General features: G+C 40.7%; 1 protein-coding gene and 2 pseudogenes across 5 annotated transcripts in view; all 3 read left to right on the forward strand.

The window, feature by feature from the left end:
- The window catches only part of TENM1 (teneurin transmembrane protein 1), a 3,105,198-nt gene that overhangs the window by 1,040,266 nt on the left and 2,041,277 nt on the right, over positions 1–23,655 (forward strand). The window lies entirely within an intron of this gene.
- Positions 6,041–20,362, forward strand: LOC141549034 (transitional endoplasmic reticulum ATPase-like; annotated as a pseudogene).
- LOC141549035 (transitional endoplasmic reticulum ATPase pseudogene) lies at positions 20,566–23,542 on the forward strand (annotated as a pseudogene).

The following is a 23,655-nucleotide window of genomic DNA, read 5'->3' on the forward strand; positions in this document are numbered from 1 at the left end:
GTCCTCTCTCTGGTGTCTTGGCTGATCATTAAATTAATCAGTTAACTAAGTTTTTCAGTTTTCTCTTTATAACATTGTTATTTTCTCTTTCTGGTGAACCCACTTTGCATCAGTTTATACAAATCTTTCCAGGCTTCTTTGAATCATCCCCTTTCTTCTTCTTTTTTATAGTACAGGAATATCCCATCATCCTTATGTGTCACAACTTATTCAGCCATTTCTTAGTTGGTTAGTACTCTCTCAATTTCCGGTTTTTTGCTACCACCGGAACAAGCTGCTATAAATATTTTTGTACATCCTTTGACTTTGTTTTTGTTTATGACTACTCCATTAGTTTGCAACTCATTCTTTTCTTCTTCATTTTCCCTTTTTCTTCCTAATTTCCTTTTTGAATGAAAAAGGAGTTCAAATACCAATGACTTCTCCCACCACTCCCAGATCTTCCTTTGTCCAACAGTCAAATAAAGCTCTTTTTGAAGATCAGTTCTAGAAAATATATGCAGGTGAATTGAGGTGGAAGGCTACTGATGAAAATCCCCCGTTATACTATGACTGGAAGAAAAGATTTAACTTGGAATATGGAAAAGGAAGAAGTCATAGAAATTCTGTGGTAGAAGTAATATCAGGACTTGGGACCTTTGCAAAGTTCTTATGACTCTAGACTGATCATGACTGCGTTAAGAGAGATAGAATGTCCAAGAGGTGAGAGAGGACAAGTTCATGTGCACTCCATCCTAGCCAAATGACCTCAGGAGTACGGTGTTTCCTTCTGTCATGTTTTAGAAAGGATATCCAGATGAGAGCAATTCAGAAGTTCATGTCATCTGAGAGTTGACTGAAGATGTTTGAGAAAAGGAACATTGGATGTTTAGAGAGGGGAAAGGAGAAGGGGATGAATATTCTCTTTAAGTGTTGAAAGGGCTGTCATGTGGAAAAGGGAATGGCCTTGTACTGCTTTGCTTTGGGGGCAGAACCAGGAGCAACAGGGGAAAGTTTCAGAGGCAGACTTGGACTTGTCTGATATGAATCAAGTTTCACAGAATAAGTAAGTGTGATTGGATTGTGACCTAAGCCTCCAAAATTGCAAAATTCCTAGGTCTATTTGTACATAAAATACCTACTGTAGCCATAGATTTATAGAACTGTGGGTGTTAAAACTAACATTTTCTCTATAGTCAGGTATGAATGAGCAGAACCACTCAAATGCAAAAAAGCTGACCCCAAAGTGAGTGTGACTTCCAAGTTGGTGTCTTAGAGTTCTTTTTGGATCCCCAAAGCCCATGTGAGCTCCTTGGTCTGAGTATCTCCAACCAGTATATAGAGGATACAGAGATATAGCTAGTTATCCTCTGATTTCTGCAATGAAAAGAATTCATAGAGTAAAAAGAAACTTTGAGAGAAAATTTGTTTGAATCAATCTCCTGTTTTTGAGGAGAGGAGAGAGGGACTGATGGTAATGCTGACTATTGGTGTTGCATTAGAGACTGAGTGACCCCAAAGACTCAAAGAAGACCCAGAATCCTTAGTATTGGGTCTTTTGCTTGGCCCTTGCCTGTGTCTGTGTTCTTTTACTTGTGGAGAGAAAAAACAGTGGTGAAATGGAGTTTTCTGAATTCAGAGGCACAGGCCTGGCTTTGTCAAGTTAGTGCTGGCATTTACTATTTGTATGGCTTGGGCTTCTTGGAAATGTGTGTGATTAATTCATCTTGTTTTGACACTACAAAGACATGGGTGGCTAGATGGAATAGTGGAAAGAGTGCCAGGCCTGGAGTCAGGAAGACTCCTCTTATTGAGTTCACTTCTGGCTTCAGACACTTTCTAGCTATATCATCCAATGTTTGCCTCGGTTTTTGCATCTGTAAAATGAGCTGGAGACAGAAAAGGCAAAACCCTCCAGCATCTTTGTCCAAAGAAAACCCCAGATGGGGTTGTAAAGAGTGTGACATGACTGAAAACAGCTAATACCACCACCACCACCACCACCACCACCAGAAACCAATCACTCAAAAACTCCTTCCTTTCTCCAAAGTAGAGGCTCTGAAATCAGCTGAACCAAACCACCTAATGGGGCATTTGGACTGGTGGCTCATTTCCTAAGCTTCTTCATTTACTTATGTGTGAACATGTTTGAAAAAGTCATGCTCCTTGAGGGAAGGAAGTGTGATTTTGATTTTTTGAGTCCCCAAGGCCTAAGATAATGTGTGGGAAGTAATAAGTGCATAATAAATGTGTTCTGAAAGGTTGCCTTTGAATTATTTTGTATGTAGAGTCTTTTATTTTGACCATCATTAACTCCTGTGCATATAAATTCTGTAGAGGTATCAATTGCTAGGTTAAAAAACATGATCTATACTTGCCAACTGAGGGAGGAGGTGGGGGGAAGAGGGGGAGAATTAGAACACAGAGTTTTGTAGGGGTGAATGTCAAAAATGATCCATGCGTGTATTTTGAAAATAAAAATCTATATTTAAAAAAAAGAGTCATCTGCATCCAGAGAGAGGTCTATGGGGACTGAATGTGGATCACAACATAGTATTTTCACCTTTTTGTTGTTGTTTGCTTGCTTTTTTTTTTTCTTTCTCATTTTTTCCCTTTTTGATTTTTCTTTTGTGCAACATGATAAATGTGGAAATATGTTTAGAAGAAGTGCACATTTAATCTATAGTGAATTATTTGCTGTTTAAGGGAGGGGGAAGATTGGGAAAGGGGAAAATTTGGAATACAAGGTTGTGCAAGGGTGAATGTTGAAAATATCCATGTACACATTTTGAAAAATAAAGAAAAACTATTACAAAAAATAAAAAGGCATGATCTATTTAGCTACTTTTCTTGCATAATACCAAATAATGTTCCATAGTAACCTGGATGAAACCAACAGTTTTGTGAGCTTTGGCCAGCCACATAAATCTCTGTACCCATTGCCTTATTGGTAAAATGAGGGGCTTATGTGATTCTCAAAGATCTTTCTGCACCTAAATTCAGTTGTTGACTAGAAGAGAGAAGGAAGAGGTCACGAAAAAGGGGGATGTGCTTGAACCTAGACTGTATTGAAGCTATAATTAATATGAGACTCTTCTGTCTCTGTCAGTCTCACCAAAGGACAAGAATTCTTGAGAAGATAGAAGGGAAGCAGGGTGAGGAAGGAAAACCTGGGGGACAGGATGGGTGTGTGGAAGTGAGGAAAAAAGAGAGAGAGAGAGAGAAAAGGGGGTAGAGAAAGAGAAGGAGAGGAAAGTATAAGGGTGAGAATATGGGAGCAAAGTGAAGAGAAAGATGAAAGAAATAGAGAAGGGGCAGAAGGGAAAGGAGGTGAGAGGGAAAAAGGAATGAAGAACAAAGGAAGGAAGAAAGAAAGGAAGGAAGGAGAAAAGGAAGGAAGGAAGAAGAAAAGGAATGGAGGAAGAAGAAAAGGAAGGGAGGAAGAAGAAAAGGAAGGAAGGAAGAAGAAAAGGAATGGAGAAAGAAGAAAAGGAAGGGAGGAAGAAGAAAAGGAAGGGAGGAAGAAGAAAAGGAAGGAAGGAAGAAGAAAAGGAATGGAGAAAGAAGAAAAGGAAGGGAGGAAGAAGAAAAGGAAGGAAGGAAGGAAGGAAGGAGGGAAGGAGGAAGGGAGGGAGGCCAAGTATGATAAAGGACAACTGAGGGAGACTCTTCTCCCCTTTGGACCTTCTCCAGTAATTCAAGGAGCCGAGGAAAGAGAAAACGAAGGGAAAAGCCATTATTTCTCAATATTCCAAGGTGACTTGGGTGATGAAGACTACAGAATGCTATTAATTATGCACTGGCGCTGCAAAGGACTCATTCTAGACTGCATCAAAAGCAAGGCACTGTGAAATGAAATGAATGATTTAACAACCCCCCAGGCGGAAAAGGTCCTGCTCACCTTAAAGGCCTTCAGGACAGCTTCTTAATTTGATTTCTGTTTTGTTGTGCTATCTTCATTTTATGGTCTTTAGTTACCCTTATTACAAATGTATTTTTTAAGGGTCAAATTAATTTATGTTAACTTTGGCTCTGTGCTTCTCCAGTGCAAGCTTGCTAAAGCAGCTGGCCTGTTTCAAAACTAGTTAGGAGATCATTTCATTGAGAGCTGCAAGGGGCCTTAGAGCTCATTAGTTCAGTTCCCTGATTTTTAAAGAAACCAAGCTTCTGATTTCAGCATATTCACATATATATACTTTAATCTCGAAAGGGGGATTCTGGCCCATCCGTGCTTCCCTATTCTAGAAGTGCCCACCTCCACCCTTTCTGCCTATGAGACTCATCCATACTTCCTAGGCCCACTTCAAGTCCTGTATCTTGAGGAAACCTTCAGTGATTCAACCAGCTGGGAGTGATCCCTTGCTCCTAACCGTGTAGGACCTTCACATTTACTTGGCTGTTATCACATACTGCCACATGTTGGTATATGTGCACGGCCTGTGAGGCAGCTCGGTGTCATGGGTAGAGCATTCATCAGGAGACATGAGCTTGAACCCAGATTCCAGCACTTTCTGTCAAGTTGCTTCTTCTACTTGAACCTCACTTCCCTCCTCTGACATATGGCTTTAACGCTCCTGCTACTTACCTCATAGAGTTTGGAGCGAGAAACGAAGTTGTGGAATAGTCTGTGTAGGGATAGTAGGAATCTCCTACTTGAGCTCTCTTTTTTTGGAAAGGGAAACTGAAGCCCAGTAATTTGCCAAAGCAAGTCAGGATGGAGTCAGAATTTGAACTCGGGTGCTCTGATTCCAAATGCTGTGTTCTTTCCACTGTATCCCCAAACTTTAAAGCTCTGTAGTGTTGGGAGTTATCATTATTTATGTCTTACTTCCTTAGCTTAGTAATCTTTCTATTTCCCATAGCACCTGGCACAGTGCCTTGTACAGAATTAACACTCAAATATTTGTGATTGCTATTAGAGGGACGATAAGATGGTTTTCCATAAAAAAAAGTATTCAATGAGTACTTCATGGACAGTGGTCCTTTGCACAGAACAGTATTAGGTAGAGAGACCTTGAATACAGAGAGAACAGCTAGATGGGGAAAGGATAAGGATACAAGTGAAACAGAGGTGTTCTGAACCTTGCAGAAGTAGCATTCTGTTCAAAGAAGGCCGATATTCAAAAGACATCTTGAAGTGGAAGTATCAATAATATAGTGCAATTTGAGGGGTAGCAGTCAATTTTTTGCTGGAATAAAAGGGGGAGGAAAGATAAATGAAGATTTTGAGTGCCATCCTGCAGAAAGGATATAGATGTGGTGAAGAACATCCAAAGGAAGGAGATCCAAATGGAGAAGGGGATAGAGGACCTACTAAGATTCTTTAGCTTTAAGAACAAAACACATAGAGGGTATATCAGCATTGGTGTCTGTCAAATGGAAGAGGGACTATACTACTTATATTTAGCCACAGAAAACAGGATGAGAAGTAATGGGTGAAAATTTTGGAGAAGCAGATTCAGGCTCTGTTGTAGGGGAAAAAAAACTGAACTTCCTAACAACATGTTTTTGTTTAGTCATTTTTCAGTAAGTCTGACTGTGATCCTTTTTAAGGTTTTCTTGGCAAAGATGTTGGTGTGGTTTGTCATTTCCTTCTCCAGTTCATTTTCAGCAGATGAGGAAACTAAGGAAACCAGAGTTAAGTGACTTTTTCAGTTGGACTGGATGGTGTCTGAGGTCCCTTTCCTGTCTCTAATTTCATGAGCATTCCATCTGACACACTGCCGCAAGTGATATTTCTTGCATTTGGCTTTTGACACTAAGATGATTGGAGCATGTACTTTGTCATGTCATTTTAGGACAAACTGTTAAATATGGACTCCCCATCAAAGCTGTGACCGATGTTTGAAATGGTTTAGATAACTTATACGATGGTGTTTAATGGCATTCTAGTTTAATGGGGGCATGGATTCTTGTTCGCTTAGCTAAATTAGATTTTCAAGGTGGGGAAGTATCTGCCCCAGGCTTGTGAAGGCTTCCCTCAGTGGAATGGGTGGAGGAAAATGATTTGTTCCAATGGCTCCAAGGGGGCTGAAGAAGGCTTCGAGCTAGAGGACTGCATATGGACATCAAAGATGCCAAGGTCCTCCGTTACATCCCAGGCCGTACCCAGTTGCCAGTCGTCCTGACTTGCCTCTGGAATCTGATGATTCTGGACAATGACAATGTCACGTAAGTCTTCCTTACTTAAATCCAAACCATATTCATGCCATGTCGTCACTGATCCTCTTTGAAGAGGACTTTGAAAAAGGAGAGCTTCCAAGTGATGTTGAACAAGAACATAGTCCCTTTCAGAAGTGTATTCTCCCATTGGTCAGCACACAAACTACCTCACCATGCCAACCGCCCATAGCCCTTGGCCTTCTTCTTGCCATGAGCTCTGCTGCAGTACATTCTGGACCATGATGCCCTGTAGGAAGCCTTTCCTCGTTCCCTTAGCTGCAGCTATCTTATTCCCTAAGACAACCTTCCATCTATTCTTCATGCATGATGTATGTCCTGCTTTTGTCTATCTTGTGTCCTTACTGAGAATGTGAAATCCTTGAAGGAAAAGACTGTTTTTAGCTTTTCTTTGTATCTGAGCTGGACTTGATGTGTGGCTTCAAGCATTTAATGGATAATGTGAACACTTAATAAATGTGTGTTAATTTATTGATCAGTCCCCTCAGCTTTGGAAATTCCTGCTCTGAGACTGGACTGCTCATAATAGGAAGGGAACTCTTCTAGCCAACTATCTAGTCAGTCCCTGAGCAAGCTGGATTTGACCTCCTCCATCCAGCAGTCCACCCTGGCTATCTCTAAATCTTCTGGAAGGGGACCTACTCACCATCTCTATTGCTCTCTGTAACAGAGCAGCCTTCCTTGAGCACCACAGATCTATACATTAGTTCCCCCATTAAAATGCCAGGAGCTCCTTAGAGGCAAGGAGTGACTCAATTTTATATTCATTTTCCCAGTGCCACACACATAGTTAACACATTGATTCATTCAGACAGTTGTCATCTCTATGAGCCCAGGTAGAAAAGGAGCAGACAGGGGTATTTCCCCTTCCTTTCCATATTTCAGTACAGAAGAGACAGTTTGTACACCCTAGCAAATTGACTAGGGATGTGGGAAGAGATATTTTAAAAGTGAGGAAGAAGAAGTTCAGAAGTGGAAGGCAAACCCCATAAGGGCAGAGAGGGGATGTTATTTATCTTGATCTCCTCCCATTCCTAGGACAGTGCCCTGCAGCTTTACCAAACAATTGCTGGATGGAACAGTGAATACGTTTTGGTGTGGGGCAGCTAGGTGGCCCAGTGGATGGAGCACCAGCCCTGAATTCAGGAGGACCTGAGTTCAAATTTGGTCTCAGACACTTAACACTTCCTAGCTGTGTGACCCTGGGCAAGTCACTTAACCCCAGCCTCAGGGGGGAAAAAAAGAATAAGCTTTGGTGTTCTTAAGTTATTTTTCAGTCTTGCCTGATGCTTTGTGACCCCATTTGGGGTTTTCTTGGCAGAGGTAGTAGAATATTTGCCTTTTGCAGCTTATTTTACAGATGAGGAACTGAGGCAAACTGGGTGAAGTGACTTGTCCAGGGTTACACAGCTATTAAGTGTCTGAGGCCAGATTCGAACTCAAGACGAGTGAGTTTTCCTGTCCCTATTCTCTGTGCCACCTAGCTGGATCAGCTTTGGGACATCTAAATGAACTAATATCTCCATTTTCCAGAGAAGGTTTATTCAACATTGCATGTGCTGTGTCTATCTTGATGGTGCTATTGTTGAGTAAATAAGAAAGTGTGCCTTACACAAATGTTTCTGTATGTGCATATGTGTCCCACTTGTAGAAAAACTTCTGTGCTAAATGTAGAACTTAATTTGGAGATGATTCTAGAAGGAGCATGGATTAAGAGGTGGGAGATGTTGGTGCCCAGAGTCCCGTATTATTGACACTAAAAGAGAGCCTAAGATTGTCAATGATAATTCATTATGAAATTTAGACCCAGGAAGAAATGTTTTGCTCAAAGTGACACAATTAGGTCTAGAGCTCAGTCTTTTTCTTTTTATTCTGAATTCAAACAGCACATACAATGGCTGGTTCCATATACAGAAGAGGACTGCATGTGAAACTGTAGTTCTGTCTTCCGTATGGCTAGTTTTTCTCTTAAAATAAACGATATCTCTATAAATATTGTAGCATTTCTTTATAATAAATTCAGCATATGGCTTTCAGAGTCATTCTATTTATCTATAATTCCTTCTGGACTATTCTGTGCATTTTTTAAAAATATGCTTCAGTGACCTTTTGTTTGGATGTTGTTGTTGTGACAGATTGTGTGACTCCTAGTTGAATGCTCTTAACCTTTAACTTGTGGTAGGACCTTAGGCAAATTACTTACTCTCTCTGCACCTCAAGTTTCTTGATTTTCAAATTAATTATACCTGCCCTGCTTGACTTCTAGGGTTGCCACCAAGATTAAATACTGTGCTAGGCGTGAAAGTGCTGTGAAAAGTTAAAAAGTATTATCCAAGTAGAGGAAATTAAACTAGAAGGTATAGTGTGGGATTAGCTCAATATTCCTTTCTAGCAAAATGAAATTAATTGATCTCAGGATCCTCAAGCTGCAGTCAGACTCACATTAGCATTCCGCTCTCCCTTCCTGTCCTACCTCTTTCCCTTGCTTTCCCTTCTCTTCCTCCTATAAATTTCTCATGGCCCATCTTGTTCAGTATGCTGAATCAGCATTTGTGGAAGTGTTCCCTCTAGTGTGTAATATTTTGATGAAACTACAGAGAAAACTGTGTGTCCAAGAATGCCAACTCAGCACACCCAGCCAGGGAGCGAGCTGGAGGATTGGGAAATCTTGGATGGGGATGTCACCCGACCACATCTACAAGAACAAAAAGGCGGTTGTTTGGAAAGGGGAAGAACACGGCTTACCAAACACCACATGTCCCATGGATCTTTGGGTTTTTTAAAGGTGCCATGCCAACTGTAAGAACAGTCTATTCCAATCTGTAATCATAGCTCAATGACTATAATAACTCAAGAGAAGCAGTGTCTTATAGCAGATGGAGAAAGGGCTGCTCTTGGGAAGACCGTGGAGTTTTCTACATCGGTGAAACCATGAACAAAACACTAAAAGAACTCCCCTTTCCATGGTGTAGGTTTCCTGAAACAACCCTGATAGGTGGGGAGGGCAGATATTGAGAGGTGGCTTGGAACTAACTCGGGGATCTTCCTCTTGCCTGGGACCCTAAAGACTGGTTTCACTTTCCTCCTCTGTAAACACCTGTAGCACCTCCCCACCAGGGCTTGTTGGAGGAAAGTGCTTACCACCCGGAAAGCAAAACTTCTGAAAATTGGGAAATATCCATATTACACATTACCCTCCCTTTTAGATGAAGAAACGTGACCGACTCAAGACCATGCAGCCTTTCAGTGTTACCATATTCTCAAAGCCTGGACCTCCTTAGTCAAGGTCCATTGTTACCACTTGAAAACGGAGCTGATAATGTTCCAAGCCACGGAGGAAGAAAGGAGCCTTTTCTGATATGTCTAAAAGTAAATCAAGTTATTGTGAAGTGAGCCTGTGGATGCCCAGCTGCTGCTGGGCTTTGTTTCTTCCATCGCTCTTCTCCGATGGTGGAACTCCCACATGTGGAGTCCAAAGTGGCCGAGGCCTCATTTGGATGTTTCTAATCTTCAGCAGTGCTCGAGGGCTCTGGAATCTTGTTCACACTTATTTGCAGCCAGATGCAGAAGACATTTTCACCTATTATTCTGAAAACTATCATGGAGTGACAGAGAAGTCTGCGTGGCAGGAGGCCTGGGGAATTGCTCTGCACCTGACCCTCCTTCAGACAGCCAGGTAAAGGAAAGTCACTTGGGCTAATTCACCAGCATCCGTACGTGTTTCTTTCAGCCTTCGTAAAGACATAGATTTTTAGCTTAAAAAACAAACAAACAAACAGATGGCCAACAGCATTTAATCAAAGTGATTAATAAAAAGGGAAGAATTGAAATATCTCAGCTTCATTAGCAGTTAAAGGTCCAAGACTTACCATGGATGTCTGCTCTGAAAGGGCTCGGTGAAATCAGATCCACTCCTCTCATTTAAAACACCCAAAATGAAATCAGATAAGACACTGTGGGGGGGGGGGTTCCCCCCAAGGCCGCAAAAGTTAGTGAGGGACACAGCATTTGAATTCAGGTTTACTTATTCTGATGCTTTTTCTAATGTTTTTTTTCTAATGCAAACACAGTCACCATTTTTATTCTGAAATGTTTATTTTGTTCTTCTAATGGATTCCTATTGAAATCAATTGAAGTATGCTGGGGAAAATGAGGAAAGCCTTGGAGTTAAAATAGGGAAATGACAGGATTTTCTCCATGTTAGTTCTTCTTGCAAGTTGAAAGGTGTTCAGCTAGTATTTGGAAGCTGCCAGAACTAGTAGAGCTTTTGATGTGCCATCACTCTCTCTCTATGCCCATTTGCTTGTGAAGTCTTGGGATGGCGGTGAAAGATATCCCCGCTGTTTCTTATCTTAGTGTGGAAGAATTGGTTTTTATTCACACATGGCATTCGGCATTTTTAGCTTCCCACTGTTCTAGAAACAACTTGGATAAAGTCATTTCTAACTGGAAGGGAAGCTTAGCTGTAGTTTTTCCTGTCTAGGCAGAGCCTGATGCTCTCAAGCCTATGAACTTGGCAAAACAGTAGAGTCTCGTCATGGAACGTGAGAGCTCGACAGCTGAGTTCTAGTCTAATCAATGTCAGCAGCCTGTATTTGTCCCACATCTATTTCTGGGTGATTTTTGCATCTTTGTCCATTTCCGTTCTGAAGACAGCTTCTAATTCAGTCTCCTCATTTTAGAACTGGGGAAACAGCTTCAAAGAGGCTCCAAAAGTTACCCAGGCTCACAGATCAGAGACCAAAATCTAGAGTCTCTGTCTGCAAGTTCAGTAGCTTTTTCATCACCTGAGGCAAAATGGACCTCTGCATCTCTCTCCACCAAAATGATTGCTGTGGATCCTTTTGGTGTAATGCTATAAAAACATGTCCAAATGTTGCTGAGTGCTTTCTGAGGAGTCTGAAGGATTCAAGCAAGAAAGCACATTCTCAGCACAGCTTCAGAAGAGCCATTTCTGAGAAGTTCCTAGTACTGAATCATCTTCTCAGCTCATCACCAGAGATGGTTTATCTAGACAGATTTACCCCCAAAATATGGGACATTTTTTTCTTCTTTTTTTTTCCATAAGGATAGATGTGCACAAGGCCGTAAGAATCACTGCAAAACAGAATCTCAGGCCACGCCGGCATTACCAAACAATTAAAATATATATTAGAGGAGGAAAAAATAGACTTTTCTATTCTCTCAATTTTGCCCCTAGAATTTTGTCGGCTTTGCTATTTTCTAAGAGATTGTTGGCCTGCTATTGATCTGGCCGTAATGAGAAGGAGGAAATCCCAAGGCACAGAGGAGTGGAAGGTGAAGAGCACACATCCAACCCAGACCAGGTTTAGTGGAGTAGACAGAGGAAAAGATTCTGATTGCCTAGGGAAAAAGTTAAAATTGTTTGGCTGGCAGAATGAAATCTCAGTAATGCTGTTCAAATTGCAAAATGGACTTTATTGTCTCGCTAGGATGTTGAATTAGCTCCGTTCCTCTCAAGGCTTTTGCCCAAAGAAAATAGTGATTGTCTCCTGAAAACCGTGTCCAGAAATGGTAGTGTTTAGGATCCGTCTTCCTCTTGACCCTTCCTCCCCACCCCGCTTTCAATTTTCTGTCTGTGGATTTGTAAATAAAAGGATTTATACTAAAGCAGCACTGCTGTTGTGTCATAGAGACAGTAGTAACTTCCCCTGGCCTATTAAGGAGAAACTCAACTTCAGAAGCCAGTTTCCAAAGTTCCAGTGGATATGAAAGTTCCTGTTTCAAGGACGCTTCCTTTGTATCTTTCCACCACCCAAGGAAGCTCAGTGAACCACAGTTCATCTATATACATAGATTTTCTTTCTTAAAGATGCTTTTTCTGTTTCCTCCAGAAATGGATACTGAATAAGAAAGAATAGAAACCAGGAAATTATGGGCAATAATGGCTCTATTTCCTTTCTTCTGCTAACATAGCTGGCTTTCTTATTCCATGTAGTCCTTATTCCTAATGAACATTTTCCTTGCCTGGGACCGCTGAGAAAATGGTGCCATTCTTCTTTTTCAGAAGGAACTTTGCCTCACGATCTTAAACATTATTTTAACTCACATTTTTAGAGAATGGCTCTGGCTGGAGATATATGAACCACCTGGAAAGCGGATGTCACCTCTCGTCAGTTAGCTGCAGGGATTTCTTGGGAACAAATGACTTCTTTTCATTGGCAGAAAGAGGAAGGCATTGATTTATTATGAACTAGGATAGGGGGTAGGCTTATTTGCTGCATGGGTAGATTGGCGCTTTCCCCTCCCGCTTTCTGCCCTCCTCCTCCTTATTCCTCTTTGCCACTGCTCCCCTCCACTCACTCCTCTCCTTTCTTCCTCCCTTCCTAATCAGCTGGGAAGCTTTGTCCTGCTCTGTCTTTCTGAGCTAGACCAATTGGGCCCTCCTTGGATAAGCTGTGAGCCCCCTGGTCCTAGGGCCTGACTTGAAATAATTAGTTGTCAGTCACCTTAGGCCACTGTACCTCAGAGCTCCCAAACTCAAGAGCTCCACCAGCCTTAGCCACTCGGGTGGTAGAGATTACAGCACTCTTTTCTCTCCTAGCCCTTTTCACTTCTACTGGAACTTAATCAAGATAAGAATAGAAACGAACTGTGAGTCCTAATATGAGGGAATTGGAAAAGTTTACACGCTTTCTTTCCTATCCAGGGTCCCATTGTACCTTCTACCTCTGTAGAGAGATTAGAATGATTTACAGACACAGTTGGACTTCAGCACAATTCCCAGAAGTTAAAGTTGAGGGAAGTACTTCAATAAACCACCATAATAAGATATTTTATTATTATGTTTCTAAATGTCCTGCAGTGTACAGTAATTCAAATATAAAATAATTAAAGGCAATTAAAGCCCATTATACTAAGGATTACTTTGTGCTAATGATACAGAGGCTGCTTGCTTCAAGGAAGAATTCCCTGTAAAGTCATTCTGGAAGCTGTGCAGAAGGAGGTAGTCCTAGGAAAGGAACAGGTCTTGGGGAGAAGTGATAAGAAAACCGTACCCGGCTTCTGCAAGCAGGGGAAGCATTTCCTAGTTGGAATTACGTGTCAAGCCCCCAGTTTTGTGACTGTAGCAGTCTGGTTCAGTTGTATGTCCCACTGTTTTGGAGTGAAGTGAAACTAAATGAGGCTTTTAAAAGGGTGTCGAACATAGGGCAGAATTTTCCTTCTGAGGTACTCAGATCAGGGTGGCTAACATCCACTGAGGTAGTGTCTCGAAAGTATTTTGCAAAGTTTAAATCCTTGCCTAATTGGTGTAGCCATTATTAAAGGACTTAGCCCTGTGTTTCCTCCTACAGGGAATTGTTCCTGACATCCCACCCACTCCATACTCCAGTTATCTTACATTCCTGTGGCTGTTTAGATGCTGGACATTCTGTTTCTTCCTTTCTTCCCCAAGTAAAATGTGAGCTCCTTGAAGACAGGGGCTGTCTTTTTCTTGCTTATCTCTGTATTCCCAGTGCCTTGTCCAGAGTCTTGCATAGAGATAGACATCACACACATAACTAAAGTAATTAGGGCTGGCCAAGGGTCGTCCCACGCTTTTTTGGCCAAGAAGAGTTGCCAGGTACCTTCTTCTTTTGCCCGTGTCAGACTGGACCGGGACTGGGTGAACCATGACAAAGTGACGGTTGTGGGACTCACAGGCAGATGATCCTCTCTTTTCCTTTCTGAGCATGGAACAGAGGAAAAAGAGCACTGGAACTGGACTGAGATACCTGCGGGGAAATACTGTCTTGTTCTGATTTTATAGTCTTGGCTAAGTCACATTCTCTCTCTCTCTCTTTGTGTTGGATCATCTCTCTTCCAGTTCTAAATCCAAGAGTCTTCCTTTCCCCCCTTCTTTTTTATGCATTAGTTAAGTTAAAGCAACACATCTTTCTTGTGTTCTCAACTAGGTCTTTGTAATTTCAAAAGATAATTTCAAAAAGATGGATAGCTTTATACACTATGCTTTCTCAAGAATATCAGGTAATCAAAAGAAAACAAAAAAAACCACTACTGGTTAAACCATAAGTAAGTTGCCCATCAGTTGACAGAATTTCTACACTGAGAATTCCCTACATTAATGAAATCACAAATAAAGACCAAACAAACAGATAACGACTTAGCCTTGTGAAGAGTCCATAGGAAGTCCAAGCAGGCACCTTTGGCTTTCTTTCTAATATGATGCAATAGAAAATGCAAGGAACTTAGAATCAAAAGACTCAGCTTTGAATGGCAGAATTGTCACTTACATGGTAACCTTAGGCAGGTCAGTTTTTCTGCATAACTCAATGAAGTAGACAGCATTAGGTTTATTCTCCCCAGTTGACAGATGAGGAAACTGAGGTTTCCAGAGGACCTACATGGCTGAGCAAGGCTATTCATACAGGGCTGGGTATAAGTTGCACCTGTTTTTCACCATTCCATCTCTACTTCTTTCCCCTTTGAGTCTCCTATACCTTTCAGTGATTTTTCCTTCACTAAAACACCTTCCCATACATTGTCTATTTTGGATGGTAGCTAGAGCACCTAACCTCTTCCCTTCCTCTCCTTTTCCCCCATTACTTCCTCATGGCCTAACCTTAAAGATGCAGCTATGTGACACAGGAAGATCTGAGTTCAAATTCAGCCTCTGATACTTATTAGCTGTTGTAGTCTTGGAAAGTCACTGAATCTGTGTTTGCCTCATTGTCTTGAATGATAAAATGGGGATGGGATGATGTTAGTTACACCTACCTGAAGTGGCTGAGTATGAAAAGAGTACAGTGGTACCCGGTATTCATTGTTAATTGATTCCAGAAGATAGGCAGCTTCCAGCTGTGGAGAAACAAGCCAGCCCACCCCAGGTGGTCTCCTCCCTTCTTGACCCTGGTCACTTTCTGAGAGGAACTACAATCTTTATATTCTCCTCCTACACCATACTTGGAGCTTGGAGCTGTCTGGGTCATTCACCAAACTTTTACCTGGGTTTCTGCGGCTATTCTTGTTTTTTCTGCTTTTCCTCTTGCTGACTATACCAGCCACTCCAACAAATTTTTTTCTTATCAAAATGTGTAGAATACTGAATTCGATGACTTTTGAAGCAGATAAGTGCCAAGGTATCGCATTATTTGTAAAACACTTAGCACAGTGCCTAGCACACAGTAGGCAGTTAAGAGATGTTCACTTCCTGCCCTTTTGCTCCCCAATACAATGTTCTTCCCAAGACAGGTGCTTAATAAATATTTATTGAATTGAATAGCATTGAATTTAGTCATCTTTGCTAGCTCATTTAAACTTCTTCACTTAAGGTGCTAATGACTGGATAATGTCCCTTTGCTCATTTATATTAAATATTTTTCAAAAGACACTTCTTAAGAGAAACTAGCATTATGAAATTCCTTGATTAAAATGATGAAGTGTAGGTCAGGATCCAGCTGAACTCTCCTACTATTCTGCTCCAAATAACTTTAAAATAATGCCTCAAATCAAATTTTGGAATGGAAGAGTCAATGAAAGATCACAGGAGACATTTTTCCCAGCCTAGGACAACTTGGTAATATTTGTAGGCACAAACACCTGCAGCAGGAGCACTAGCTGTGGGCCTTAGAGGCAGTCCCAAAAGCAGCAGCAGCTTTGGGATCTCTCAGCCAAGAGATGGTAAGAGAATGAGACAAATGGGCACAAAGAGATTACAGGGGACTCTTTACAGTTGGTACTGAATGGTGATTCTATTGCCCATAATCAAAACTGTGAAAATTCACCATTTCAGGGCACAGCTATTGGTCACAAGGGAGCAGGTCATAGTTTCAGGGCTAAGTACTAAGAGCACTAGTACTTGCAGCTGCATTGAAGTAGGACCTCTACCTGGGTATGAATATTAGAAATCAAACCAAGATAACAGTGATTGCAACTCTGCCAGAATAACATCACCTTGGCAGTCCTGAAAACTTGCAGACTTGTAGAATTAGTTCTCAAAATAGCAACATGAAAAAGCCTGAAGCTTGGCACAGTGCCCCAGTCAAGAAATATGCTGGAAAAATGAGCAAATAACAAAAAACATTTCAATATAAAAGTTACTATGGTGGTAGAAAAGAGTCAAGACATAAACATAAAAGAAGATAACATGAAATTAGCTATAAACAAAATTACACATGCAGAATGCTTATTGGATCCAAGGCCAGGAAGAATTTCTGGAAGTGTTAGAGAAAGAAATTAGAGTAATAAAGGAAAGCTAGGGAATAAAAAAATGCAAGGAAATTATGAAAAGAGACTTAATACCTTAGTGGTAAAAAATACTCAAAAGTATTGAAGAAAATAACACATTAAAAAAATTAGCCTAAAATTCACTGATTTAAAAGCAAAATAGGCCAAATGGGAAGGGAAATACAACGATTCACTGAAGAAAAGAACCCCTTAAAAAGCAGGATTGGCCACATGGAAGAAGAAATCCAAAAGCTCTCTGAAGAAAATAATTTCTCAAAAATTAGAATTGAGCTATAAAACTTCAAGAAGCAATAGAACTGCACCCCCACCTCTCAGGGCTGTGCTGTGGCAGAGGACAAGGAAGCCCCTATGGTTAGGGATATGGTACAGGGAGGGGGGTGGTTGTGGTCCCTGTGTGCCAACTTGTAGGAAGAGGGGAGAGTCCAGGTCTACCCCCCCTCTAGCCAGGTCCTGTGACCCACCAGCAGAGATGAGATCCTCAGACCCCCTGCCCGCATGATATGGCTCCCCTCAGTGCAGCACCGAGGCACTTAGGTGGTAGGTGAGGGCCGGGGTGAGGCCAGCCTGGCTCAGTTCGCCTTGACTTTGGGCATCCTATTTTGCTGGATATCTCTTGGCAGCCGCTTGCCTTTTGTATAGGATCAATCCAGAGGTTGGAGAAGAACACAAAGAAGATGGTCCCATAAATCCAGATGAGGTGGATGATCACAAGATACTGGTAGTCACAGCTGAGCAGGAAGTAACACTGAGAGATGTGCAGTGAGACCAGCTTGAATTGGATCAGCTGGATGGCCATCATATGCTTCTTCCACTAGAGAAAGAAAGGGTAGGATGGCCGGGCCCAAAGCAGACACCCCATAATAAAGATACATGTAATTTGTAAGAACTTTTTTCATTATTAGAGTAGTGAGAAGGAGTCTACACAGCGGGTACTGGGGTGGGTTGACTAGGAGGGGGTGATCTAAAAAATGGCTTAAGAAAGAGAGATGCGCTGGGACACATGGGAAAGGAGAGGAAAAATAAGGAAAATATTTTCATATAAAAGAGGTGTACAAGGAAGAGCTATTGTAGTAGAAATGGGGGATGGGAATAAGAGAGGGCTAATAAAAGGGAGAGTAGATTAAGGGAAGAAGTAATCAGAAGTCAAATTGACTTTTGAGGAGGGATAGATTAAAAAGAGAAAGATAAACAGATTAAAATAGTTTGGAGGGAAATATATAAAAGTCATAACTGTGACTGTGAATGGGATCACACATTATGGAAGCAGATAGAATGGATTAGAAATCAGAATCTAACAATATGCTGTGTACAAGGAATGCACTTGAAACAAAGAGACACTGAAAGGGCTGGAGCAGAGTCTAATATGCTTCAGATGAAATAAAAACTGCAAGAGCAATCAATAATCATGATTTTAGACAAGACAAAAGCAAAAATGCATATAAAAATTCCAAAAGAAATTACATTTTACCTTAAAAATGACATGGATAGTGAAAGAATATAAAAGTTTCTCCAATAAAGGTCTTATTTCTCAAATATATAGTTAAATTTATAAAATTTATAAGAATAGGAGCCATTTCACAAGTGATAAATGTTTGAGTGACATAGATAGTTTTCAGAAGAAATAGAAACTATTAATAGTCATAGAAAGTTCTCTAAACCCCTAATAATTAGGAAAATGCAAACTGAAATAACATTTACCACATTGGTTACCATGATAGATAAGGAAAATGAGTAATGCTGGAGGAGATGTGAGAAAATAGGGGCAATAATTGGTGTCCAACTATTGGTGAAGTTGTAAACTGAAAAATCATTCTGGTTACTCATTGGGGACTCTACCAAAGAGCTATATAATTGAGCATACCCTTTAACCCAGCAACTGGACAACTAGGTCTATACACCAAAGAGATCAAAGGGAAAGCAAAAAAGACCTATATGTTTTATTAAAAAAAATGGCAGTTCTATTGGTGCTGGCAAAGCATTGAAAATTAAGGGTATGTTCATAAGTTTATGAGTAAACATATGATTGTGACATGATTGCATTGAAGTAATGGGGTACTTTGTACTATAGATAATGGTGAGTGATGGTTTCAGAAAAAATATGCTAAGATCTATATGAATTGGTGCATAGTAAAGTGAAGAAGTGGGAAGTGGCTGTGAACAGTAATAGCAATTTTGTAATGATGGCTAACTTGGTTACTCTGATCAGTGCAATAATCTAAGACAATTTCAAAGTATTGATAGTGAAAAAAAATGCTGTCTACCTTCAGAGAGATAACTGATGAAGTATCTTTATTTTTTATTTTGTTTTTGTATATATAGCTAATGTGGAAATACGTTTTGCATGATTTCACTTGTATAAATAATATCATATTGTTTGCTTTTTTGGTGGGTGGGGAGGTTTGGGAAGGAGAAAGGGAATCTCTAACTCAAAACATTAACATTATTAAATAAATGAAAAACTATAAAAAAAATCCTTTCAGAAATAAGAGAAAAACAAAAATGAAAATCAGGCATAGAATTTATTTAAAAAATTATGATGTCAGCCAAAGTGAAAGCTTAAATAGATTTCATCAAAAGAGAAAAAATAGGGAAATTATGGTGTATGACATTAATCAGTATTGTTTCATATTATGTAAAATAGCTAGACAGCACAAACTTGGAATATTCTGTGATGTAGGAAATGTTGAGTTGGTGAAGTTATTAAAATGTGGAAAGAATTGGACTTAGGAAGGAAGAAAAAGAAGACAAACAAGCATGGTACAGTCTTACATTGACATATATCAGTGTATATATGTGTGTGATTATGGACATCTACGCATATAAATGTCTGTGTATGTGCATCTACATATATGTGTGTATTCATATACATATGTATGTGTATATGTATCTATGCTTAATTGTAGCCTTTTGGAAGTTGAGGGATAGGAAGAAGAAGAAAAAAAAAAGAATAAAGCCAAAAGTACACAGCAAAGCTACAAGGAGGCAAAAAAAGATGGACAACTCTGAACACAAGAGTAGTATCTATTATATAGGCTTTTTGGGAAATTGTTTTACTTTATATTTTTAATCCTCACTTGTGTTTTACTGTACATATGGCAATTTTTTTCTTTTCCTGTTTTTTGTATTAAAATTATAAATAAATAAAGGAGAAATTTTTCCAGTGTGAGGAAGCTTTTTGGAAGGGGAGGGGAGGGAAATGCTCTTTAAAGAGCAACATGGGCAGCCACCTACTTTGTCCATAGTAGGGCTATTCTAGAGGAGCACAGTTGTTACCCAGCAGGCCAAGAGGCACGTGCCATGGGCCGAGAAATCTGTTCAATTAATTGTTCATGAAACTATTAATGAAGACAACAATATGGTTTCCCCATCTCAGACCAAGATGCAGGTTTTCAGAGGTGACACACACTGTGTGCAAGTTGCCTGGGTGATATCATCAGCCATCATATATCCATATGCTGCCCTTTGATGAAGTGGTAGGAAGCATCATGGGAAATCTCTTTGAGGTGTACCTCCAGCCATACTTTCTAGAAGTTTATCAACTCATTTTCCCTGTCCATGGTGGAATATATACTGTAGAATCCTAAGTGGTGGAGACAGATCCCAGCCCTTACTGAATTGTTTCTCCAGATCCGATGTGAGGGGACGCCCATCAAACTAGAAGATGAAGAGGAATCCCTCAGTGAAGTGGGATATGATGATGGTGGTGGTTGCCAAAAACAGTTGGCTCAGATAAAGAAAATGGTGGAGTTGCCACTGAGACATCCAGTCCTCTTTAATGACATTGGTATAAATCTTCCTCGGGGCTTCCTGCTCTTTGGGCCCTCTGGAACAGAGAAGACTCCAAGTGTGATGTTTTTATTTCTCATCCTTGGTCCTGAGAGTATGAATAAGTTGACTGGTTTCAGAGAGCAATCTGTGAAAGGATTTTGCAGAAGCAGAGAAGAATGCTCTTTCCATCATTTTCACTGAGGAGCCAAATGCCTTTGCTAGCTAGAGCTACCCATAGAGAGGTAGAACATTTACTTGTGTCATAGCTATTTGTAGTGTTCTCATTCATTTTCTGGAAGTCTCTGGACTAGCCTTCGTTTCAGCAGATTAATCACCCTAAGAATAGTCAGGGATAAAGTTCAAATTCTTTATTTTCCCCTTTACAGTCTAGTTTCCTTGCCTGAGGCCCAGCTAGCTTCCTTGTGGCCAATGGTCTCAGTTAGCTTTCTTAGAGGCCTATCTCTTTCCTTGATTCTGAGAGCTTGAGCTCCTGCCTCCTGCTCTGCCCTCTGAATCTCTCCTAATCTAAAGGGTTGTGCTTCAGCCTCTATCCACTACAAAGGTGGAAGATGGAATGAATCTGTCTCAGCCTATGAGAGCTTCTAGTGCGCTTGTCTTTTCTGGCCCTGAGAGCTTCTTGCTTATATGTTCTATACTGAGTATACACCAATCATTATATCTCTAGGGAACCATTATTTGTTTTAAGATTAAATCAATCATACTGAACTAGAGAACTATTAATCACCATGCAAAACTAGATAACCATTGTCTTATCAATTCTACTGAGTTAGCACCTTGTAAGAATCCTTGTTTCAAATACAGAGTTCGGCCCGATAATAGCTATTGACTTTTATGGATGGTTTGAAGCAAAGGGCACACATGATCATTAGCGCAGCAAGCAACAGACCCATTAGCACTGATTCAGCTCTTAGACAGTTGAGCCAATTTTTCAGGGAGGCAGATATTGAAATTCCTGATGCCATGGGACATTTGGAGATTCTGCAGATCCTTACCAAGGACACGAAGCTGGTAGATGTTATGGGCCTAGAATAGATGGCCAGTGAGACCTACAGACATGTAGGTACTGATTTGACAGGCCTCTGTTCAGAGGCAACATGGAAGGTCATTTGAAAGAAGATGTACCTTCATTAACCTAGAGGATGAACACCCTGGCTGTCACCATGCATGCCTTCTGGTGAATTCTGAGGCAGAACAACCCCTCAGCACTTATGGGACATTGTTGTGGAGATATAACAGGTGACCTGGGAGGATGTCAAGCAGGAGGTCCAAGTGCTTCTTCTGTACCTTATGGAGCATTCAGACAAGTTCACTATGACATCTTCCATGGGAATCCTGCTCTATGAACCCCCTATCTGCGGAAAAATCCTTTCGGCCAAAGCTATTATCAATGAATTCCAGGCAAACTTCACCTTCATCAGGGGTCCTGAACTTCTCACCATGTGGTTTGAGTCTGAGCTCAGTGTCTGCGAGATATTTGACAAGGCCACCAAATTGACCCCTGCATTCTGTTCTCAGATAAACTGAATTCCATCGCCAAGGCTCATGGTAGCAGCATTAGGGATGCAGGAAGTGCTGCTGACAGTCATCAACCAGATCCTGACAGAGTTGTATGTCCACAAAGAAAAGCATGTTCATCGTTGGTGCCGTCAACTGGACTGATATTATTGACCTTATAATTTCTCAGCATGGCTACTTGGACAAGCTCCTCTATATACCCCTGCTTGATGAAAAGTCCCATGTTGAAATTCTACTTTTTCTTTTTTTATTAAAGCTTTTTATTTTGAAAACATGTGCATAGATAAGTTTTACCATTCACCTTTTTGAAACCTTGTGTTGCAAATTTTTCCTTCCTTTTCCCCACGCCCTCCCCTAGATAGCAAGTAATCCAATATAGGTTAAATATGTATGATTCTTCTAATAAATATTTCCACAATTATTTTGCTGCACAAGAAAAATCAAATCAAAAAGGAAAAAAAGAAAAAGAAAACAAAATGTGAGCAAACAACAAAAACGGTGAAAATACTATGTTGCAATCTGCACTCAGTTCCCACAGTCCTCTCTCTGGGGGCAGATGGCTCTCTTTATCCCAAGATCATTGGAACTGACCTGAATCACCTCACTGTGAAAAAGAGCCACGTCCATCAGAATTGATCAACGTATAACCTTGTTTTGTCATGTACAATGATCTCCTGGTCTTGCTCATTTCACTCAGCATCAGTTCCTGTCAGTCTCTCCAGGACTCTCTGAAATCATCCTGCTGGTCATTTCTTACAGAGCAGTAATATTCCATAACATGTATATACCATAACTTATTCCGCCATTCTCCAACTGATGGGCATCTCCTCAGTTTCCAGTTTCTTGCCACTACAAAAGGACTGCCACAAACAGTTTTGTACATGTGGGACCCTTTCCCTCCTTTTTGAGCTCTTTGGAATCCATGATGAAATTCTTTTCTTTTCTTTTCTTTTTTAAAGCTTTTTATTTTCAAAACACATGCATGGATAAATGTTCAACATTGTGTTTCAGATTTTCCCCTTCTTCCCCCACACTGTCCCCTAGATGGCAAGTAATCCAATATATGCTAAAAATGTTAAAATATATGTTAAATCCTATATGTGTAAACATATTTATACACTTCTTTTGTTGCATAAGAAAAATTAGCTCAAAAAGGAAAGAAAATGAGCAAGAAAACAAAATGCAAGCAAACAACATCAAAAAGAGTGAGAATTTTATGTTGTGATCTACACTCAGTTCCCATAGCCTGGGTGTAGATGGTCCTGTTCATCACAAGGTTATTGGAACTGGCATCAATCACATGTTGAATATTTATTTATTTATTTATTTGTTTGTTTGTTTATTTATTTATTTTGCTGAGGCTATTGGAGTTAAGTGACTTGCCAAGGTCACACAGCCAGGAAATGGGCCCTCTTCTATCTGACTCTCCTTAAACTCCCTTTTCTACCACATTTGAACTCAGGTCCTTCTGACTTCAGAGATGGTGCTCTATCTACTGTACCAACTAGCTGCCCCACATGTTGAAATTCTTAAGGCCAGCCTGAGAAAGTCTCCAGTTGACAAGGATGTAGACTTAGAATTCCTGGCCAGTGTGACCACTGACTGCCCTGTCAGAGATCTGTCGGTATGGTTGCAAACTGGCTGTTAGTCCCTTGAGAGTGAAATTTAAAGAGAGCAGGAAAGGCAAATCAATTGCTCTATTATTGAGGTAGAAGAGGATAACCCAATCCTGGAGGACTACTTTGAAGAGGCCATGTGCTTGCCCACCTTTCTGTCACTGACAGTGATATCTGCAAATATGGAAGGTTTGTCCAGACCCTTTAGCACAGCAGGGGGCTTCGGCAGCTTCAGATTCCCTTCAGGTAGCTAAAGAAGGGCTGGCCACAGTGGAGGGGGCAGAGGTGGCAAATTGTACACAGAAGGCAATGACAGGGACCTGTATAACTAAGTGGCAGTGGCTGGCCAGGCCTTGGTCACCACGGG

Source organism: Sminthopsis crassicaudata, chromosome X, assembly GCF_048593235.1.
Source record: "Sminthopsis crassicaudata isolate SCR6 chromosome X, ASM4859323v1, whole genome shotgun sequence".
NCBI classification, from domain to species: Eukaryota; Metazoa; Chordata; class Mammalia; order Dasyuromorphia; family Dasyuridae; genus Sminthopsis; species Sminthopsis crassicaudata.